Source organism: Lithobates pipiens, unplaced genomic scaffold, assembly GCF_037356315.1.
Source record: "Lithobates pipiens isolate NorthernLeopardFrog02 unplaced genomic scaffold, aLitPip1_a1.2 Scaffold_35, whole genome shotgun sequence".
Lineage (NCBI taxonomy): Eukaryota > Metazoa > Chordata > Amphibia > Anura > Ranidae > Lithobates > Lithobates pipiens.
Window position 1 is genome coordinate 3,380,963 of NW_027507811.1, and position 22,926 is coordinate 3,403,888.

The following is a 22,926-nucleotide window of genomic DNA, read 5'->3' on the forward strand; positions in this document are numbered from 1 at the left end:
ACATTAACAGCCCAGTCTTGTAAGGAGTTAAGTCGTGTTTCTGGACCACCAACTACATTCTTATTCCCATCTATCATTCCATACGTAATTTCCTCTCCGCGCTATCACAACCTCCAACCAAAGGTTCATCTTTCTTCCTCATTTTCGCATCACATCTAACATAGAGAAACCCTCCTCCATCTTTTCCACATCCTGTGGGCCTCTAAACAAGAGGATCAGCATGAATACAAACAGCCCAGTCTTGTGAAGAGTCAAGCCATGTTTCTGGAACACCAACTCAATTCTCATTCCCATCTATCTTCTTTACACCCGTAATTGCTTCTCCACACCATCACCATATCTCCAACCACAAGATCATCTTACTTCCTCACTTTCACATCACATCTAACATAGAGAAACCCCCCCCCCCCCCCTCCATCTTTTCTATGTCCCGTGTCCCTCTAAACAAGAGGATCAGCATGAATACCAACAGCCCAGTCTTGTGAGGAGCCAAGCCGTGTTTCTGGAACACAAGCTCATCATTCTTCCTCACTTTCACATCACATCTAACATAGAGAAACTCCCCCCCTCCACCTTTTCTATGTCCCGTGTTCCTCTAAACAAGAGGATCAGCATGAATACCAACAGCCCAGTCTTGTGAGGAGTCAAGCCGTGTTTCTGGAACACCAACTAAGTTCTTATTCCCATCTATCTTTCCACCCGTAAATCCTCCTTCGCACCATCACCACCTCCAACCACACGATCATTCTTCCTCACTTTCACATCACATCTAACATAGAGAACCCCCCTCCATCTATTCTGTGTCCCTCTAAACAAGAAGATCAGCATGAACATTAACAGCCCAGTCTTGTGAGGAGTCAAGTCGTATTTCTGGAACACCAACTACATTTTTATTCACATCTATCATTCCATACATAATTTCCCCTCCGCACCATCACCACCTCCAACCAAGGGTTCATCTTTCTTCCTCATTTTCACATCACATCTAACATAGAGAAACCCTCCTCCATCTTTTCCACATCCTGTGGGCCTCTAAACAAGAGGATCAGCATGAATACAAACAGCCCAGTCTTGTGAAGAGTCAAGCCATGTTTCTGGAACACCAACTTGCTTCTCCACACCATCACCATATCTCCAACCACAAGATCATCTTTCTTCCTCACTTTCACATCACATCTAACATAGAGAAACCCCCCTCCATCTTTTCTATGTCCCGTGTCCCTCTAAACAAGAGGATCAGCATGAATACCAACAGCCCAGTCTTGTGAGGAGCCAAGCCGTGTTTCTGGAACACAAGCTCATCATTCTTCCTCACTTTCACATCACATCTAACATAGAGAAACTCCCCCCCTCCACCTTTTCTATGTCCCGTGTTCCTCTAAACAAGAGGATGAGCATGAATACAAACAGCCCAGTCTTATGAGGAGTCAAGCCGTGTTTCTGGAACGCCAACTAAGTTCTTATTCCCATCTATCTTTCCACCCGTAATTCCCCCTTCGCACCACCTCCAACCACAAGATCATCTTTTTTCCTCACTTTCACATCACATCTAAGATAGAAAAGATGAAAGGGGGTTTCTCTATGTCCCGAGTCCCTCTAAACAAAACAAAAGGATCATTATGAATACAAACAGCCCAGTCTTGTGAGGAGTCAAGCCGTATTTCTGGAACAGCAACCACATCTCCAACCACAAGATCATCATTTTTCCTCACTTTCACATCACATCTAAAGCCCCATACACACGACCGGACTTTTCAACATCCAAAGTCTGACGGAATGATTCCGGCAGACTATTCGATCGTGCGTGGGCTGCAACGGACTTTTGATTCGCAAAAGTCTGACAGACTTTAGAAATGGAACATGCTTCAAATGTTTCCGCCAGAACTCTGCCGGACCCAGAAATCCGCTCGTGTGTGTGCTAGTCTGACGGACTAAAACCGACGCTAGGGCAGCTATTGGCTACTGGCTATGAACTTCCTTATTCTAGTCCAGTCATACGTCATCACGTTCATATCCGTCGGACTTTGGTGTGATTGTGTGTGGCCAAGTCCGTTCATTCGGAAAGTCCGTCAGAACTCTGTCAGAACTCCGTCGAAAGTCTGCCGGACTTAAGTCCTGTCGTGTGTACGCGGCATAACAGAGAGAAACTCCCTCCATCTTTTCTATGTCCCGTGTCCCTCTAAACAAGAGGATCAGCATGAATACAAACAGCCCAGTCTTGTGAGGAGTCAAGCTGTGTTTCTGGAACACCAACCACATCTCCAACAACAAGATCATCTTTCTTCCTCACATTTACATTACATCTAACATAGAGGAACCCCCTCCATCTTTTCTTTTACCATATTTTTATTGAAGATTTTCCAAAACAAAAGAGATTGCCAGGAATCAAATAAGATTTTTTTTTAGGTTTCTGTCAATAATGTTTACACTATATATGCAGATAAAAAATAAAAAAAACGCAATACTTATCAAATGAAATGCATATAAAGTCAACATATAACCAGGTCAGTTGAACCGTGCATAAGCATAGGTCTGCAACACAATAGTGATAACGGGTATGCCTCCCACTCAACGGGACACCCCAATGGGAATAGACTGTGTCCAGGTGGGAGCATAGCCAATCATCACTTCTAGGTATGTTTCTTATTTTCTTTTACACACTATGGTATTGAATACAGTGAAACTCACCAAAGAGCGAATAGACGCCAGTGTCAATGGTGGAGAGTAGATTAAGTATAACTTATATGTCACAGATGAATAGACCCTTTATGTGATATAGCTAATAACTACAAGCATAGGCAAGGGGTAACCAGGTAAGGATACTCGTTACCATCAAAAGCCTAGAATCATGAATCAGGCATTAGTGTAAGGACCATCATATAACAAACTTTATACAATACCTGAGCTTGATCTATGTTCGTATATATATATGTATAAAAAGGGGGCCAGGGGTCCTCCGGAGCATTGGTGGGCTCGTCAGAGTTTCCTATATGTCCAAAAAAACGGGAGGGCGGGCTTGTCGCTGGGAACTGGTCCAGCCAGGGTTGTCAGATCTTACAAAATTTGTCCCTATCTTCCGCAAGTATCGCCGTAAGCTTCTCGTTTGTCAACGTACCGTGCACCCATCGCTTCACCTCCTCAAACGAGAGAAGGGGTGTTTTCCACGCCTTCGCAATGGTTTGTTTAGTGGCCATGAAGATGTGTGTTGCCAAGACTCGCTCTCGTTTTGTTAACTCCAACATAGGCTAATAAGGTAACGTTTCCCACTGGTCCTTACATATATTGGAATGAACGAGTGCATTGACCAGAGCATACACCCGAATCCATAACCTTTTAACTTTGGGGCATGCCAAATGTGCTTCATATCGCCCTGATCAGAACAGCCCCTGAAACACAGCACTGAGTACGTAGGGAGATATTTAGCAATTCTCACTAGGGTGTATTACCATCTAGACATTACTTTAAATGAATTCTCTAGGTCTATGACTGTCAGAAACCATGAAATCAGACCGAGACAGAAGTACGGTTTTGCCGGCTCTTCTTATTACAGAAGTACAGGTAAATCACACTTGTTTAATAATAAAAAGTAAAAAGAACAAACGTAGTCAGAACATAGCTAAAGTTCAGTAACCGGAACGGATAGTAAGCCAAGTCAGAAGTCAGGGATCAATGTAGAAGAACAGCAGGCAGGATCAGTAGCCAGAAGAGATGTCAGCAAAGCAAGTCTTTGAAAAGGAAACGCAGGAGATCTCTGTGATGTTGACCAAGGCAAAAGCAGAGATCCACTGGGCTGAACAGCTTAAGTAGGCAGGACTGACGAGCAGGATATCATCAACAGCTGAGTAACTGTGGAGAGATAGGAGCTGGCAGTTAGCCGACAGCTGAGCGGCCAGCTCTGAGAAGGAAGGGCTGAGCCCAGCCCCGACAATGACATTGCGAGAAGAGCAGAAATGGGCCTCCCACATCCTGGACCAGTCCTCAGGGGATTGAAGGGAGCCAAAATCTGATTCCCATCTTGCGCAGTAAGAGGGGGCTGAAGTGTTAGAGGCACCCAGAAGAGTAGAGTAACGAGACTAAGCGACTAAGCCCTGAGTGGTCGGAGGAGTACGGCACCTGGTTTCGAATGCAGTTGATGGTCTGGAACTATCATAATTTTTAACCAGGAAGTCCAGGAAATGGCAAATTTGAATATAGCGGTATTTCTCTCGGTCGGGGGCCTTATAAGTTTCCTGAAGTTACTAAAAGTTGTACACCCCTCTAGATGTGAGGAAAGAGTGGACCGTTGTCAGGCCTTTGGAGCGCCACCATGCAGCACTGGGGGAAACCATGGGCAGTTGGCTATGTCCAGGAGGGGTAAGTGGGGTGACAATAGCTCTGCGGAATATTTGATTTGAGTCCCATATTGCGTCAGGAATGAGTCAAAATAGGGTCTAGAGGCTTTGGACGAAATTGAGCTGGTAGCCACAAAAGTGAGGATAAAGGTACAGGGTCTACCTCCACCAGGTCAATATATGTCCAAAGGCAAGCTGACCCTCCAGCATATAATTGTATTAAGGGTGTAGTCTGCCCAGTGAATCAAATTTGAAACTCCCAAACCACCAGCACGCATCTGTTTGTACAATACTTCCTGATTTAATCTTGGCCTTGTAGAACCCCAGACAAATTTAAGGATACGACGTGGCAAAGAACGTAGGACATGTGAGGGGATTAGAACCGGTGGAATTCGGAAGGCGTACAAAAGTTTTGGGAGAAGGGTCATCTTGACCGTGTAGATGCGGCCCATCTAAGAAATCATAGACTTATCCTCATTTTCACATCACATCTAACATAGAGGAACCCCCCCTCTATCTTTTCTATGTACCTCTAAAAAAAGAGGATCAGCATGAATACAAACAGCCCAGCTTTGTGAGGAGTCAAGCTTTGTTTCTGAAACACCAACCACACATGGAATGAGAAGTTTGTTGCCAAAGAGGAGCATTGAACCCAGGGGCGGACTGACAATTCATGGGGCCCCCGGGCAATCAGAGATTATGGGGCCACACAGTATACACAAGCGCACACACACACAGTATACAATCACACAGTACACACAGACATGTTGCTATTGGCTGAGAAGGTACTGGAGAGGTGGGGCAGCTATAATCTCTGGATTTTTAAACCAAAAGGATGTTGGTAAGGGACATTTCAAAGACAGATGTAAAAAAAAAACACAATTTGTTTACATACTGTCCCTGGTTTTGCTGAGGCTGGCAACCCTGATGGGGCCCCCTAGTGGCATGGGGCCCTCGGGCAGTGCCCGAGTAGCCCAATGGTCAGTTCGCCCCTGATTGAACCAAGTCCGACAATGAGATGTTCAATGCACAGGATTTAGTCTGGTTAACTTGAAGTCCCGATAAGGAGGCAAAACCATGTAAAAGTGAGAATAAATTCGGAAAACTAGTGTGAGGGGACATGATGTACATCGAGATGTCATCGGTGAACAGCGCCAGTTTATGGTGCACTCCAGCCAGTTCTACCCCCGAATATCGGGATTCAAGCAGATATGTTCCACCAGGGATTCAAGGACTATAATAAAGAGAAGTGGAGACAATGGACAGCCTTGACGCCTGCCACGGGAGATGGGGAATCTAGGGGTTTGATACCCCATGTACTTGATTTAGAGTACAACGTATTAACCTAGTGTAGGAAGGGCCTCTATGGCGGAGGACTCCTATTAGATATTCCCAAGATAAGGTGTCAAATGCCTTCCGAATGTCCAAGGACAATAACATGAGGGGTATAGTGCGGCTTTGAGCTAAATGGAGAAGGAGCGTATGGTGAATGTTATCAGTGGCCTGGAGTAGAGAGACAAAATCTGTTTGGTCTTTTGAGACCAGGTGATGCAAAATCTGGTTCAAGCGACTAGCAAGCACTTGGTTTAGGAGTTTCACGTCAATGTTGATTAGAGAAATTGGGCAAAAATTAACCCATGACGGCGTGTCTGTCCCAAGTTTCGGAAGCATCACTATTGAGGCCCGTAACATATCCGCAGAGAATTGATCATCTTTCATTAGACTTTTGAACATGGTTGTTAGATGAGGGACTACTATATCCATGTCGTTTTTTATAGAATAAGACCGTCCAGGGCCCAGGGCGCTTATGCACTCTAAGTGCTTTAATTGCCAGACGCACGTCGTCCTCTGTCACGTCGCCCCCTCAGCTCGGTGCTGTGGGACTGTTGTAGAGAGGGCAGAGCCAAACTCTGTAGGAAGGCTTGAATCTCAACACTGGAGGCCGTAGCCCCCGATGAATAAAGCTTCGCTAAATGGAAAACGAAAGTCATCCGGGATCTTTACTGGGTTAGATGTCCAGACCTGAAACCTTGTTCTGAGTGACAAAGCTGGTTTCCGAGATTCAAAGGACTTAAGTTTATTAGCCAATAACGATCCCATTTTATTGGCATAAAATTTCTGCTTGGTCCAGCGCAAATGTCGCTCTGCTCGGTCCGTCAGACAGAGGTCAAGGTCACAGGGCAAATTGTCAACTAGACCCCTGTTACGAGTGGATGGGTGGCGTTTTAATTCAGCTGTGGCCGAAGCCAATTCAGCCTCCAGGTGACAGTTTTCAGCCTGACGCTCTTTCTTCCCCCTAGAGGCCCGTTGAATGAGATGGCCACGGATTATTGCTTTATACGCCTCCCAAAAAGTAACCGGTGAGGAGACCGAAGAGGCATTGAGTTGGAAGTATTCCACCGAGTGGGAACGCAGGTCGTTGACAAGCGCGCCATTAAATAGGACGGAATCATTCAAACACCAGCTCGATAACGGGGGGGTTTAAGTGAAAGTGAATTACAAACCACCTATATTGGGTCATGGTCTGACCAGGGCACCATTAAGATAGAAGCAGAACAGACTCTAGGATTAAGGTTCCGGGAAACAAACGCATGGTCAATATGAGAGTAACATGCATGAGGGTGAGAATAGTAAGTATAATATTTTGTCAGGGAATGCAATTCTCTCCAACTGTCCACCAATCCCATATTATTCAAGAGGTCCCTGTAGGACCTGGAGGGCGAGTCCACCCCATCTGGAACTGGAACTGATCGATCCAGTGTGGGGTTGAGAATCATGTTAAAGTGGAGGTCCACCCTAAAGTGGACCTTCCGCTCATTGGAATCCTCCCCCCCTCCGGCGCCACAATTGGCACCTTTCAGGGGGGAGGGGGGTGCAGGTACCTGTACAGTACATGTATTTGCAGCCACTTCTGGGATAGCTCTCTGCGGAAAGGGGCGTAGATTACGCCCCTTTCTGAAAGTCCCCCGCTGCCTGCTGGGAAACACACAGATCCCAGAGGCAGCGGGTCCATCCTTATTGTGCAGCGCGACTCGCGCATGCGCAGTAGGGAACCGGGAAATGAAGCCGAAAGGCTCCACTTCCTGATTTCCATACCCAAGATGGCGGCGGCAGCACCCGAGAGACGATCGAGAGATCGGCTTCGGGTGCCGACATCGCGGGCGCGCTGGGCGGGTAAGTGTCCTTATTTTAAAAGTCAGTAGCTGCTGGCTTTTAAAAAAAAAAAAAACTGCGGAACTCCCGGCGGACTCCCGCTTTAAGAATGTTAGAATCTCCACAGAACAGCAAAGTGCCTTTGGAGTGGGTGCGTACCAGATTAAATACATGAGATAAAAAGGGAATCTGATGTTCATTGGGAGTGTAATAGGAACAGACTGTCACCTCCAAATCCAACAGAGTACCCCGAAGTGATAGGTAACGGCCCTGTGGGTCCGCAATCGTTTTTTTCGCACGTAAAAGGGACTCGATTACGAAACGCGATAAGAATTCCACGTTGTTTGGTAGAAGCAGTAGCATGGTACACTTGACAGTAACGAGCGTCTAAATATCACGGGGTCGAGCAGGTTGCAAAATGTGTTTCCTGCAAGCAAGCTATAATTCTTTGGGAGCGGAGGCAACAAAATGTCTTAGCCCTTGTACACACGGTCGGATATTCCGATGGAAAATGTCCGATGGGACTGCGTTGTCGGATAATCCGACAGTGTGTGGGCTCCATCGGACTGTTTCCATCGGAATATCTGGCGGACCAAGTTTTAGAGCGGGGCTATAAAACTTTCCGACAACATGATCCGATCGGACTCTGTCCGATGGTTTGCAGAGAATTCCGATCGGACAAAGTGCCACGTATGCTCAGATCAAATTCCTAGACCAAAGCTATTGGCTACTAGCCCGAACGTAGTCCCGTCGTAATGAAATAACGTCATTAAGTTACAAACGATCGGATTTTCCGACGACCGTGTGTATGCAACTCAAGTTTCGGATGAAATCCGTCGGACAAAATCTGACGGATATTGTTTTCGGAATGTCCGACCCGTGTGTACAAGGGCTAAGTGTGTTTTTGGGTCGAGTCAAAGACCAGACCACTTTTTGTGATTCGGCACTGCGTCGCTTTAACTGACAATTGCGCGGTCGTGCGACGTGGCTCCCAAACAAAATTGACGTCCTTTTTTCCCCACAAATAGAGCTTTCTTTTGGTGGTATTTGATCACCCCTGCGGTTTTTATTTTTTGCGCTATAAACAAAAATAGAGCGACAATTTTGAAAAAAACGCATTATTTTTACTTTTTGTTATAATAAATATCCCCCAAAAATATATAAAAAAACATTTTTTTCCCTCAGTTTAGGCCGATACGTATTCTTCTACATATTTTTGGTAAAAAAAATCGCAATAAGCGATTATTGATTGGTTTGCGCAAAAGTTATAGCGTTTACAAAATAGGGATAGTTTTATAGCATTTTTATTAATAATTTTTTATTATTTTTTTTTACTAGTAATGACGGCGATCAGCGTTTTTTATTGTGACTGCGACATTGTGGGGGACCCATCGGACATTTTTGACACATTTTTGGGACCATTGTCATTTATACAGCAATCAGTGCTATATAAATGCAGTGATTCCTGTGTAAATGACACTGGTAGTGAAGGGGTTAACCAGTGGGTGGCAGTGTAGGGGTTAAGTGTTCCTAGGGGTGTGTTACTAACTGTGGGGGGGTTGGGCTTTCATTTAGTGAACACTGATCTCTGCTCCAATCACATGGAGCAGAGATCAGCGTCACTAGTTGCTAGGCAGAATGGAGAAATGTTGTTTACAACGGCACTTCTCCATTCGGCCGCTCCGTGAGACAATCGCGGGGATGCCCGCGGCGATCGAGTCCGCGGGTCCCGCGACCGGACTCACGGGGGTCCCGACCAGCACGGCGCGCTCCCGATGGCAGGGTGGCAAATTTAAAGGGACGTACATGTACACCCATTTGCCTGCCCGTGCCATTCTGTCGACGTACATCGTCGTGCGCTGGTCGGCAAGTGGTTAAGCATTCAAGGAAAGCCAATTAAGAGACATAGGAAATTTCTAAAAAAAAAATGTATAGTCAACACACCCACCAAAGGAGCGGCAGGATCCCTAGGGTAAGAAAGGAGAGAAGAGGAAAGAAAGAGAAGTAGTGGAAAACAACAATGGTACTTGTGGCCTCCCACACTCGGACGTGTGGGGCCAGTCAGTGATTTTAGAATAGTTTTAGGGAGCCGTCTCAACCAATGGAATGAGGGAGCATGGATCACCTCGGCCTCTCCATCTTTTCTATTTCCCTTTGTCCTTCTAAACAAGAGGATCAGCATGAATACAAACAGCCCAGTCTTGTGAAGAGTCAAGCCGTGTTTCTGGAACTCCAACCACAAGAACATCTTTCTTCCTCATTTTCTGTTTCAGTGTTTTTAGTAGCATTTTCACATTACCGTAAGTATAAAAAACAACATCAAAGGTATTCAAGTAATATATATAATTTTCACAAAGTGCTCGTTTGCCGATGAAAAAGACAATGTGTACATTACGATTCACAAGATGGGAGGCAGAAGGCACGAGGCTCCCGGCTCCCCAGCAACTAGAGAAGCCTCTCATGAAACTGCCACGCTCAGGCAACTCCGAGGTTTGAAGTGGCAAGCCCGTGAGAGAGCGCCCAAGCTCCACTAGGGCTGTGACAATATCCAACAAAGAGACTTCAAGCACTCTCCCAATGCACAACAACACCATAATAGTCGCATAATAACTAACATGGAGCCACGGGCACAAGAGTTGCTCCACGACTATAAATGGAGGGGCGTTCCCCTGTCCTCTGCCACTAGTAGTGCATGGTTAAAACCTGTCAAGCACATAATGCAGCAAAGTGTAAGTAAAGTAGGGAGAAGAAAGGAAAGAAAAGAGAAGAGGGAGGAAGGGGGAAGACCCAAAGCTCTGGTCCACGCCGCACCAAAGGTCCGACAGACCAGAGCCACATGGGGGTCTCCAGTCAAATAACTGATCCACGGTCCCCAGACTTTTTCAAAAACATTTTTTTTGTTATTCAAGACTGCCGAGAGCCTTTCATTGACCATGAGCCAGGAAAGCTTGCGCTTAAGTTGTTCAAATGGGATGGCAGCTGACTTCACAATTTCTGGCTATGGTGATTCTAGCAGATTTAAATATGAAAGTGAGGCGTCTCCTCTGGTTTATTGAGGCTTCATCAACTTTAAAACCCAACAGGGCATGTCTGGGAGATTTAATTAGATTGATTTGGGTAAGAGTAAAAAAAAAAAAAAGTTGTAACCCATTATCCAAAAGCGTTGCATCTTGGGGCATTGTCATCAAATGTGGTACACCGTTCCATCCTGAGCCCAGCCTCAAAAACACTTTGGAGAAGCTCCCGGAACATAGGTAGCCAGTCTGGTCGGCACCGTGTACCATCTCAGAAGGACCTTAACCCCTTCCCGCCGAGCGTACGCAGATCTGCGTACTCGGCTTCCGGGGGGTATACCGGGATGATGCCGGCACCTGCAGGCATCATCCCGGTACCGTTTTCTTCAGCAGGCGATTGACTTTCCAGCCATAACAACCGATGCGGCTAAAAGCCACTCAGCTGTTATGCCGGAGGAGCGGGAGGGGACGTCCTCCCCTCCCGCCGCCTCCCGCCGCTGTTACCGGTGCTCCCGTTCGATCGGGAGCACCGATTCCGTGTGTGATGCCGCTGGGGAGGAACTGGAACGAAGCCGTAATCGGCTTCGTTCCAGTCTCCTCATAGGAAACACGGAAGCGACGTCATGACGTCACTTCCCGTTTACTCGGCTGCCAATGGCGCCGGTTTTAAAAAAATATACGGTATTCAGATTTGCCGTTTTCGGCGATCTGAATACATTGAAGTGTAAAGGAGGGGTGGGGGGTCTTTTAGACCCCCGATCCCTCCATAAAGAGTACCTGTCACCACCTATTACTGTCACAAGAGATGTTTACATTCCTTGTGACAGCAATAAAAGTGATCAAATTTTTTATTTTTTTAAAAAAACAATTTAGTCATTTTAAAATAAATAAAATAAATAAAAAAAGAAAAAATTTTTTTTTAAAGCGCCCGCCGTCCCCGCGAGCTCGCGAAGCAAAGAAAACGCATACGGAAGTCGCGCCCGCGTATGTAAACGGTGTTCAAATCACACATGTGAGGTATCGCCGCGATCGTCAGAGTGAGAGCAATAATTCTAGCACTAGACCTCCTCTGTAACGCTAATCTGGTAACCGTAAACATTTTTTAAAGCGTCGCCTATTGAGATTTTTAGGTACCGTACTTTGTCGTCAATCCACAAGTGCGCGCAATTATAAAGTGTGACATGTTTGGTATCTATTTACTCGGCGTAACATTATCTTTCACATTATGCAAAAAAATTGGGCTAATTTTTTCTGTTTTTTGTTTTTTTTTAATTCATGAAAGTGTCCCTTTTCCCAAAAAGTTGCGTTTAAAACACCGCTGCGCAAATACAGTGTGACATAAAATATTGCAACAATCGCCGTTTTATTCTCTAGAGTCTCTGCTAAAAAAATATATATATATAATGTTTGGGGGTTCCAAGTAATTTTCTAGCAAAAAATATGGATTTTAACTTGTAATCACCAAATGCCAAAAATAGGCTTAGTCATGAAAGGGTTAAAATTAGCCTCTATAATAGAGGTATTAGTGATTTTGATGCTGCGTGGCTGAGTGAATGCAACTCCTCTACTTCAAGGTTTTCTTGGAGGTCTTGCTCCCATTTGACCATGCAATCCTGTTTGGCTGAGGTATGCATAAAGATAGTGTACAATTCAGAAATATGACCCTTAACTTTATCGTATTTGTGACACAGATATTCAACGGGTGACATAGTCATGAGATCGCTATTGCGAGATAAGGTGTGTAGATAGTGTTTCAGTTGGATATACCGATAATGTTCTGAATCTGGCATCTTATACTTTTCTATTAGGGTTAGACATGTGCAAAAGGAAAAAATTTGTTTAGTTTCGTTTTAATTCGTTAATTCATTAATTTCGTTTAGTTATATTCGTTAATTTCCTTAAATTCATTTTCGGATTTCGTTTAGTTTTCTACCGAATTCGAAAAATCGGCCACATTCGAAAATATTTCAACCAAATTCGAAAATATTTCTACCGGATTCGACATTATTTCAACCACATTCTAAAATATTTTGTGACCCGACTTTAGGGCCATGTATCTCGGGGTCACTTGGTGCTAGACACTTCAAATGTGGATATGTTGTAGTGCTAGTACTATTGTATTTGCATACCAAATTTGGAGTTTCTAGCTATAAGTGACCCCGAGATATGTGGCCCCAAAATCGGGTCACAAAATATTTTCGAATGCGGTTGAAATAATTGTGAATCATGTTGAAATCATTTCGAATGCATTCGAAATTATTTCAACATGATTCGACGTTATTTCAACCGCATTCGAAAATATTTTGTGACCCAAGTTTAGGGCCATATATCTCGGGGTCACTTGGTGCTAGAAACTCAAAATTTGGATATGTTGTAGTGCTAGTACTATTGTATTTGCATACCAAATTTGGAGTTTCTAGCTATAAGTGACCCCCAGATATGTGGCCCCAAAATTAGGTCGCAAAATGTCATTCTCTGCTCTAATAACTAATAACATTTTGCGACCCGATTTTGGGGCCACATATCTCGGGGTCACTTATAGCTAGAAACCCCAAATTTGGTATGCAAACACAATATTACTAGCACTACAACATATCCACATTTGAAGTGTCTAGCACTAAGTGACCCCGAGATACATGGCCCTAAAGTTGGGTCACAAAATATTTTCGAATGCAGTTGAAATAATGTCGAATCATGTTGAAATAATTTCAAATGCGGTTGAAATAATTTCGAATCATGTCGAATTCATTCGAATTCATTCGTTATATTTCTTTCGTATTCGTTGTAATTTGTTATTTTTTTATTCGGACATTCGGATGCATCCGAATGTCCGAAAGATGCAAAATTCGGCCGAATTTTGATTCGTTACGAAACGAATTGCACAAGCCTAATTAGGGTCTGTTTGGTCAACGTGCCCTCGTGATCACAGAGCTCTGTAATGCGCAGGAGACCTTTATTTCTCCAACAATTGAAGACACGAGGGGTGGAATCTTTGTTTTGCAAAAAAAAGGAGCCAATGGGCCATGCTGGGACTTGAACAAATGCGATTTAGAGAGTCTATCCCAAATGCTAAATGATAAGGAGAGAGAGGGGCATAAAATTAGAGGTCGATCCCAAGCCGGTAGCCACGTGGCATGGGATATCAATTTGGATGGAGAGGAGTGTGATTCTGCGTGCATCCACAATGAGTGGGGCTGACATGAGCGGGACCTAATAAGCTGGGAAAATTGAGCTGCATAATAATATTTGAGCAGGTCAGGGACTCCCAGACATCCCTTCAATGTCGGGGCCATATAGTGTGCGTCTGTCTGTTCACCCTAGCCCTCTTATCTCCCAGGATAAACTGAAAAAGCTTTCTTTGGAAATGTAATAGATCAGACTGTAACAGAGCCTTTCTTCCTCATTTTCACATCACATCTAACATAGAGTAACCCCCCTCTATCTTATCTATGCCCCGTGTCCCTCTAAAAAAAGAGGATCAGCATGTATACAAACAGCCCAGTCTTGTGAGGAGTCAAGCTGTGTTTCTGGAACACCAACCACATCTCCAACCAAAAGATCATCTTTCTTCCTCATTTTCTTTTTTTTAAATGCATGTTTATTGAAAAAAGAATTTTTACACAACAGGAAAAATATACTTCTGGTATAGATATTCCAAATTGTCATTACAAATATAACATCAAGATCCGCCGCAGGCGGGGTAGAAAGTGTTAAGACACATATAAATCACGGTTGGGGGGGGGGAGGATACACCACAGATTTCGAACACATAGTTAAAATAAAAACTATAAGTTGTAAAAGGAGTATGTAATGTGGATCCCGAGACCGAACCCTGGTAAAACACTCCTGGGAGTTTGTATCGTCATGTCAGGGTACCGTCTCCGGGTTAAACGTGGGGTTATCCCACTTATCCCATATCTTAGAGAATTTGGGTAAAGAATCCTGTATCAGTGCAGTCATGTGTTCCATCCTGCGTATTTGCGCAATGGCGGAGATTAGCTGTGAGTGGAAAGGGGGGGTAGGAGACAGCCAGAGGGCAGGTATTACTCTCGTGGCAGCCAAGAGAATAAAAGCTTATTGGCGTGTTTAGATCCGTAATTGGCAGGCCTAATAGATAGTGCGTAGGGTCTAAAGGGATATCTATCCCTAGCACTGAATGGAGTAGGGATTGGACCGAGGACCAGAAAGGTACAATTAATGGACAGCTCCAGAAGATATGATAATGGGTGCCTTCATTCCGTAGACACCTCCAGCATAGTCTAGATAAGGAGGGATCATATTTGTGTAACACTTCCGGGGTTTTGTACCAAAACATCAGTACCTTATAGGCCGTCTCTCTCTGCTCCACGCACCTAGAGACTTTAGAAGTGGACGTCCAGATCTCCTGCCATCTTCCTCATTTTCACATCACATCTAACATAGAGGAACCCCCTCTATCTTTTCTATGTCCCGTGTCCCTCTTAACAAGATGATCAGTAAGAATTCAGACAGCCCAGTCCTGTGCAGAGTCAAGCTGTGTTTCTGGAACACCAACCACATCTCCAACCACAAGATCATCATTCTTCCTCACTTTTGCATCAAATCTAACATAGAGAAACCGCCCTCCATCTTTTCAATGTCCTAAGTCCCACCAAACAAATGGATCAGCATGAATACAAACAGCCCAGTCTTGTGAGGAGTCAAGCCGTGTTTCTGGAACACCAACCACATCTCCAACCAAAAGATCATCTTTCTTCCTCACTTTCACATCACATCTAACATAGGACACTATGCCTGTGTCCCTCTAAACAAGAGGATCAGCATTAATACAAACAGCCCAGTCTTGTGAGGAGTCAAGCAGTGTTTCTGGAACATCAACTACATTCTCATCCCCATCTATCATTCCCCTCCGCACCATCACAACCTCCAACCACAAGATCATCTTCCTTCCTCACTTTCACATCACATCTAACATAGAGAAACTCCCTCCATATATTCTATGTCCTGATTCCCTCCAAACAAGAGGATTGGCATGAATACAAACAGCCCAGTCTTGTGAGGAGTCAAGTCGTGTTTCTGGAACACCAACTGCATTCTCATTCCCATTTATCATTCCAACCTGTAATTCCTCCTTCGCACCATCACCACCTCCAAGCACAAGATCATCTTTCTTCCTCACTTTTACATCAAATCTAACACAGAGAAACCGCCCTCCATCTGTTCAATATCCTATGTCCCTCCAAACAAATGGATCAGCATGAATACAAACAGCCCAGTCTTGTGAGGAGTCAAGCCGTGTTTCTGGAACACCAACCACATCTCCAACCAAAAGATCATCTTTCTTCCTCACTTTCACATAACATCTAACATAGAGAAACCCCTCTCCATCTTTTCTATGTCCCGTGTACCTCTAAACAAGAGGATCAGCATGAATACAAACAGCCCAGTCTTGTGAGGAGTCAAGCCGTATTTCTGGAACACCAACCACATCCCCAACAACAAGATCATCTTTCTTCCTCACTTTCACATCACAGCTATCATAGAGCAAGCCCCTCCATCTTTTCTATGCCCGTGTCCCTCTAAACAAGAGGATCAGCAATAATACAAACAGCCCAGTCTTGTGAGGAGTCAAGCAGTGTTTCTGGAACACCAACTACATTCTCATCCCCATCTATCATTCCCCTCCGCACCATCACAACCTCCAACCACAAGATCATCTTCCTTCCTCACTTTCACATCACATCTAACATAGAGAAACTCCCTCCATCTTTTCTATGTCCTGATTCCCTCCAAACAAGAGGATTGGCATGAATACAAACAGCCCAGTCTTGTGAGGAGTCAAGCCGTGTTTCTGGAACACCAACTGCATTCTCATTCCCATTTATCATTCCATCCTGAAATCCTTCTTTCGCACCATCGCCACCTTCAACCACAAGATCATCTTTCTTCCTCACTTTTACATCAAATCTAACATAGAGAAACCACCCTCCATCTTTTCAATGTCCTAAGTCCCTCCAAACAAATGGATCAGCATGAATACAAACAGCCCAGTCTTGTGAGGAGTCAAGCCGTGCTTCTGGAACACCAACCACATCTCCAACCAAAAGATCATCTTTCTTCCTCACTTTCACATCACATCTAACATAGAGAAACCCATCTCCATCTTTCTATGTCCCGTGTACCTCTAAACAAGAGGATCAGCATGAATAGAAACAGCCCAGTCTTGTGAGGAGTCAAGCAGTATTTCTGGAACATCAACTACATTCTCATCCCCATCTATCATTCCCCTCCACACCATCACAACCTCCAACCACAAGATCATCTTCCTTCCTTGCTTTCACATCACATCTAACATGGAGAAACTCCCTCCATCTTTTCTATGTCCTGATTCCCTCCAAACAAGAGGATTGGCATGAATACAAACAGCCCAGTCTTGTGAGGAGTCAAGCCGTGTTTCTGGAACACCAACTGCATTCTCATTCCCATTTATCATATCATCCTGTAATTCCTCCTTCGCACCATCACCACCTTCAACCACAAGATCATCTTTCTTCCTCACTTTTACATCAAATCTAACATAGAGAAACCGCCCTCCATCTTTTCAATGTCCTATGTCCCTCCAAACAAATGGATCAGCATGAATACAAACAGCCCAGTCTTGTGAGGAGTCAAGCCGTGCTTCTGGAACACCAACCACATCTCCAACCAAAAGATCATCTTTCTTCCTCACTTTCACATCACATCACATCTAACATAGAGGAACCCCTCTCCATCTTTTCTATGTCCCGTGTACCTCTAAACAAGAGAATCAGTATGAATACAAACAGCCCAGTCTTTCATTCCATCCTGTAATACCACATCTCCAACCAAAAGATCATCTTTCTTCCTCACTTTCACATCACATCACATCTAACATAGAGGAACCCCTCTCCATCTTTTCTATGCCCCGTGTACCTCTAAACAAGAGAATCAGTATGAATACAAACAGCCCAGTCTTTCATTCCATCCTGTAATTCCTCCTTCGCACCATCACCACCTCCAAGCACAAGATCATCTTTCTTCCTCACTTTCAGATAGGATGTTGAGGCTATGACAGTGGGCAGCATGTAGAGGAGAGGAGTTTAGAGGGTATGACAATGGGCAGTATGTAGAAGAGCGGAATATGGCGGATATGACAGTGAAAAGTATGTACAGGTATGTGACAGAGAGGAACCCTTAGAACCTTTTGGAGGAACCTGGGCTGAGAAAGGCTGGACTAGCAGTAATATATTTATCTCCCCCTTGGTGGGAGTGGAGATGACCTCATTTATAAGGATATGCAGTACATACACACACAGCACAAGGCCGTGTTCACACTACGAGATGTTTCTTGGGGCTGCAGTTCCTGTGAGCTCCACAAGATGGTGATCTCCCTTTTACCCAGACAGGAAGTCTCTATTAGTGATGTCCAGTTCATGAACGAATCGTTCTTTTGAATCGATTCTTTTCAGTGAACTGATTCGTTTGAAACACTTCACTCTGCACTCAGTACATAGCAGAGCAGCAGAGCTGGCAGTGGTAATATGATCCTAGAGTGAGAGAGCTCCGCCCCTCCCTGCAACCAATCAGCTGACTCAAAGCACAGTGACACTCAGGAACTGGATACAAACTTAAAATAAGAGCCAGGAGTACACAGTACACCGAGATAAAGAATCGTACAAGTTACCGAGTTAAAGAATCGTACAAGTTACCGAGTTAAAGAATCGTATCAGTTTTTAGAACACAGTACACTGAAAGAACCACAAGTCACCACCAGTAAAACAATACACTAAACCAATGAGGTAGCAGCAGTGATCAGGTGGTACGGACAGCCTAAGGCCCTTTCACACTCGTGCGACTTGTCCTGCGACTTGAGACTGCAAAGTCACATGACAAGTCACACCCCATGATTTCCAACGAGTTCAGTTCATATCTGTGCCACTTCAAAGTCGTTTTTGTACTACTTTTGTCCGACTTTGATGCGACTTGTGGCAGAGACTTCCAGATTACACAGACATTGCTTCAAATCATGGCAAAAATCATGGCAAAAGCACTTGACTTTCAAGTCGCACAAGTGTGAAAATAGCCCTAGCGATTGGATTTTACTACCAGGGGTACTTCGCCCATGGTAGTGGTAGTAAAATCTGATCATCATTCCTGCGCATGCGCTGTAAAGACTATGGGAAAATCTGATGGCTATCAATGTTATCTGTGAAGTTGGCCCATCAGAATGCAGTTCACATGCACAAAAACCCGCTTTTCATTTAGGTTCCATTTCCACTTGTGCAACTTGTCCTGCGACTTTGTACTCTATGATTTCCAAATGAGTATTATTCGTATCTGTGCGACTTCAAAGTAGTCCCTGCACTACTTTGGTCCCACTTTGATGCAACTTGAGATCCATAGACCTCCGGAATACACAGGCATTGCTTTAAAGTCGCATCAAAATTGCGGCAGAATTGTGTAACTTTCACGCTGCGTTAGCCTGAAAAGCCAGAAAGTTGCACGATTCTGCCGCGACTTGAAGCCAAGCCTGTGTATTCTGGAGGTTTATGGACCTCAAGTCACATTACAATGGGACCAAAGTAGTGCAGGGACTACTTTGAAGTCGCTGTGACTTGAAGTCGCACAGATATGAACGGTACTCATTGGAAATCGGGTACTTCTTGTCATGTGACTTTGCAGTCCCAAATCGCAGGACAAGTTGCACAAGTGGAAACAGAGCCTAAATGAAAAGCGGGGTTTGTGTGTGTAAGGATTAAGGGGTGTCTAAACAAAATGGTTGACAATATGTCTTACTAAATACTTGTCTTTCTCTATACTTCTCAGTAAAATAAGGACTCGTCATCTTTAGTCACGTACTCATCAAGAAGAGGCCGCATCAGCCCTAAAAAGCAGTCTACGCCCAGAAGATTGTCTTATCAGCTGATAACACCTGGAGAATTGCTTTTTCTTTGCAAAAATGTTGTTTTTTTACATTTGCTGATGTTTGCTCTTTTCTGTCTATAAAAGAGAAGTAATAAAGAGCTCAGAGTCAGTCAGAGAGAGTCAGAGTTACGACGGACTTCTGAGCAGAAATACTGAATACCTCCGTGTCTCTTTGCTTAGATAAGAACTCTAACTAACAATTGGGAAACGGTAACATAACCTGACAAATAGGTGACTTGTTGAGGTCACACCTAACATTTCTGGCGCCGCGAACAAGGGACCTGCAGAAAGAAACTACAAGAGGCGAACGAACATAAGGACGGAACAAAATGGTCGGGCACATCAAGAACCACAGACAAATCCTGCGCAGGTAAGAAAAGCTTTATTTTCTTATAAACTCTGTGCTTCTTAGATTTGTGCCCACCTGATCTGTCTGAATTGTTCTTCAGGTAAACACCAACCTCTGTAGTAAGCGGGTCTTGAACTTAATATTTTGGCTTATGTTACCGTTGTTTCTTGTCTGTCTACTTGTCATCTGTCTGTTGTGACTGAGATAAGCCCTGTTTGTATGGTGTGAATTGAAACATATATCATCCCAATGGGTAACGGAATGCGCCCTTAACTCGTAAGAGTACTTTGGGGGTCCGACACTTAAGTTTGAAATACGCTTTTTGATTCATGAGCCTAAAAACGGGTTGAAAGTATAAGTCCTGACTGCCTCGATAAAGCAGGAATAAGAAACGAATGCTGAGAGATTCCATGGTAATGGGACGGAAAAAAGGTCTCCACAAAGTCCCGGAGACCTAGTCATATGTGTTTGGCCACCAAAAGGGAATGCTTGTATATGATGTAGCTGTCAGTCTGGTCATAATATTTGTCAGTTGGCTAGCATATAAAGTAATTCGATTTCGGAAATCTCATCTAGGAGAGGTTTTTAGTATTTTGGCACCCTAGGAGGAGAAGGCAACGAGACACTTAGTAAGTGATCCAAACGCCACCTAGGCAGGACTGTCAAAATGGGCCAGACACATGGTAAACCCCAGGAGGAATCTCAGAAATGTTATGCTGTTAAAGACATAATTACAATGTTGTATGGGAAGGATAAGGCACAGGGCACAAATAGGATTCTCAAGAAATTGGGGATGGATGGAGAAAATGGATTAAGTGTAGAAGGTTGGGAGAATATAAAGAGAGACAGACAGGGGGAGGTCCTGCAGAACAGATGGGTATCACAAATACAATGTTTAATTAAGGTTTCCAACAGGGCTGAAGAGGAGGGATGGGAGTATTGTCAGGAAAAGGGTGGATGGGATATGAAGGTCCGACACAAAAGTCTTCCTTCTGCTCCCGGCGATAGGGTAAATACGGGAGATACTCCACCTCCTTATAACACCACCACACCAGGTAATGAAAGACCAAAACTTTATCCTTCCTTAAGAGGAAGAGGGTGGGTATGCCGAGTATGCGGTACCCAGAACCCAGACTGGGCACAGGAATGTGTGCACTGCGGCGCTCAAAGACCAGAGCCCGTAGCTCCAGTCCATAGTCGGACTAGGGTAATACAAGTAAATAATCCAAATGCGGGTCAAGCAGGACAGCCACCTACAGTGACCCGACAAGTCGTTCTGAGGACATGGACACCTTGGTCGGCTGACACTCTTATGGCATTAATACAGAATGCTCCTGATCCCGTAGCAAAACCTGCCGCATTCTGTAGATTCGTGACACAATTACTAGACACACATGAAGCAACTTGGCAAGATGGGGAAGATTTGTGTAGACATAAAATGACACTAACGATGTTTAATCAATTTATGAATGAAATTGCTCCACATAGACCACAAGGGGATCCAGCGGCAGATCCACCAGGAATACACCCTCGTCATATAGACTCTAGACCCCTGTTTATTAATCAGTTACGAGAATTTTGCCAAGGGAAACAGCAGGAAAGGGGTTCGACAGCGCCCATAAAACAGGCCCCAGGTCAGACTGTTACAGAATTTTACCTCAACATGGAAAGCATGATGGCTGACGAAGGTCTAGATTTAGCCTTACCCGTCACCATTAGGGCTTTCAATCGACAGTTTATGGAAGGACTAGTACCCCAAATAGGTGACAAACTGAAGGCATGTACTCCCGAATGGAGAGCCATACGGGACAGAGGAACATTGTTGCAGAAAGCACAAGGCATAGAGGCTGATTTAGCAGAAACTAAACCCAGAAGGACACCGGGAGTTAACACTGTTGCCCGGGTCAATGAAGGAGGGAATTCCTCCCGTAAACCTCTTACCTGTTATTACTGCAACAAGGTGGGACATATAAAAAGAGACTGTAGGAAAAGGATAAAAGACGAACAGGAAGGAAACACGGACAGAGACACGAGGGACTACAGACAGAGGCGTACCAATGATAGGGACGATCCGACCGCATGACTTGCCCCAGTCCTAGCTGAATCAGAGAATAAAATGCTCCACATGTTGATGAAGGTGGAAGGTAAACATATTCCTTGTTTGGTTGACACAGGAGCGTCACGCAGTCTGTTGTCTGATTCAGTAGTCCCTCCACACATGACATCCCGTGACACCATACCCATAAGTGGTTATGACGGTCTTTTGTCCGATGCCCCACTGACTAAACCTTAAAAAGTAAAAATAGGGGGAATGGCTACCGCCTGACACTTGTGTATTGTTGCAATATGTAGATGACCTATTGTTATGTTGTCCGGATAACGAAACTTGTTTAAAAGCCACTCTATCATTGTTACAATTCCTGGCTGAAAAAGGGTGCAAGGTGAATAGAACTAAGTTACAGGTATGTCAGAAAAAGGTTGTCTTTTTGGGCCACTGTATATCCCAGGGTACTCGACACCTCACTGAAGACCGAGTCCAGGCCATAAGACAAATGAATATCCCACGCAACTTTAAGCAACTTCGTATGTTTCTGGGAATGGTGTCATATTGTAGACAATGGATACCACATGCCAGTTCTCTGATGCAGCCATTATATGATTGCTTGAAAATAGTACCCTATGTACTCACAGAAGCAGGTCATGAATCTTTTAGCACCTTAAAAAGGTTACTAATTTCGGCACCTGCGATCGGGATCCCTGATTATACCAAAACATTTCATTTGTACATTGCTGAAATCACGGGACACGCAACAGGGGTGTTGACACAACAACACATCAAACAAAGGCCGGTAGCATACTTCTCGGCGGCTCTCGATCCTGTCTCTAGAGGATCACCGTCCTGTGTACGAGCAGTTGCAGCAGTGTCAATTATCATTGACAAATCCTCAGAAATTGTCTTAGACAATCCTGTAGTGGTACATACCACACATGACATACACGCCATCTTGTCACAGGTCCAGCCAAAACACATATCAATGGCAAGGCAGCTGCGTCTACAATGCACCTTGCTCCTACCCCCCAATGTTACCTTTCAGCGATGCACTTCTTTTAACTTAGCACAGCTTTTACCATTACAGACAGATTTGACAGGGGG

General features: G+C 44.4%; 1 protein-coding gene across 1 annotated transcript in view; it reads left to right on the top strand.

Moving 5' to 3' along the window:
* Window positions 1-22,926, top strand: part of LOC143955448 (uncharacterized) — a 119,796-nt gene that overhangs the window by 46,754 nt on the left and 50,116 nt on the right. The gene's annotated exons all lie outside the window — the stretch shown is intronic.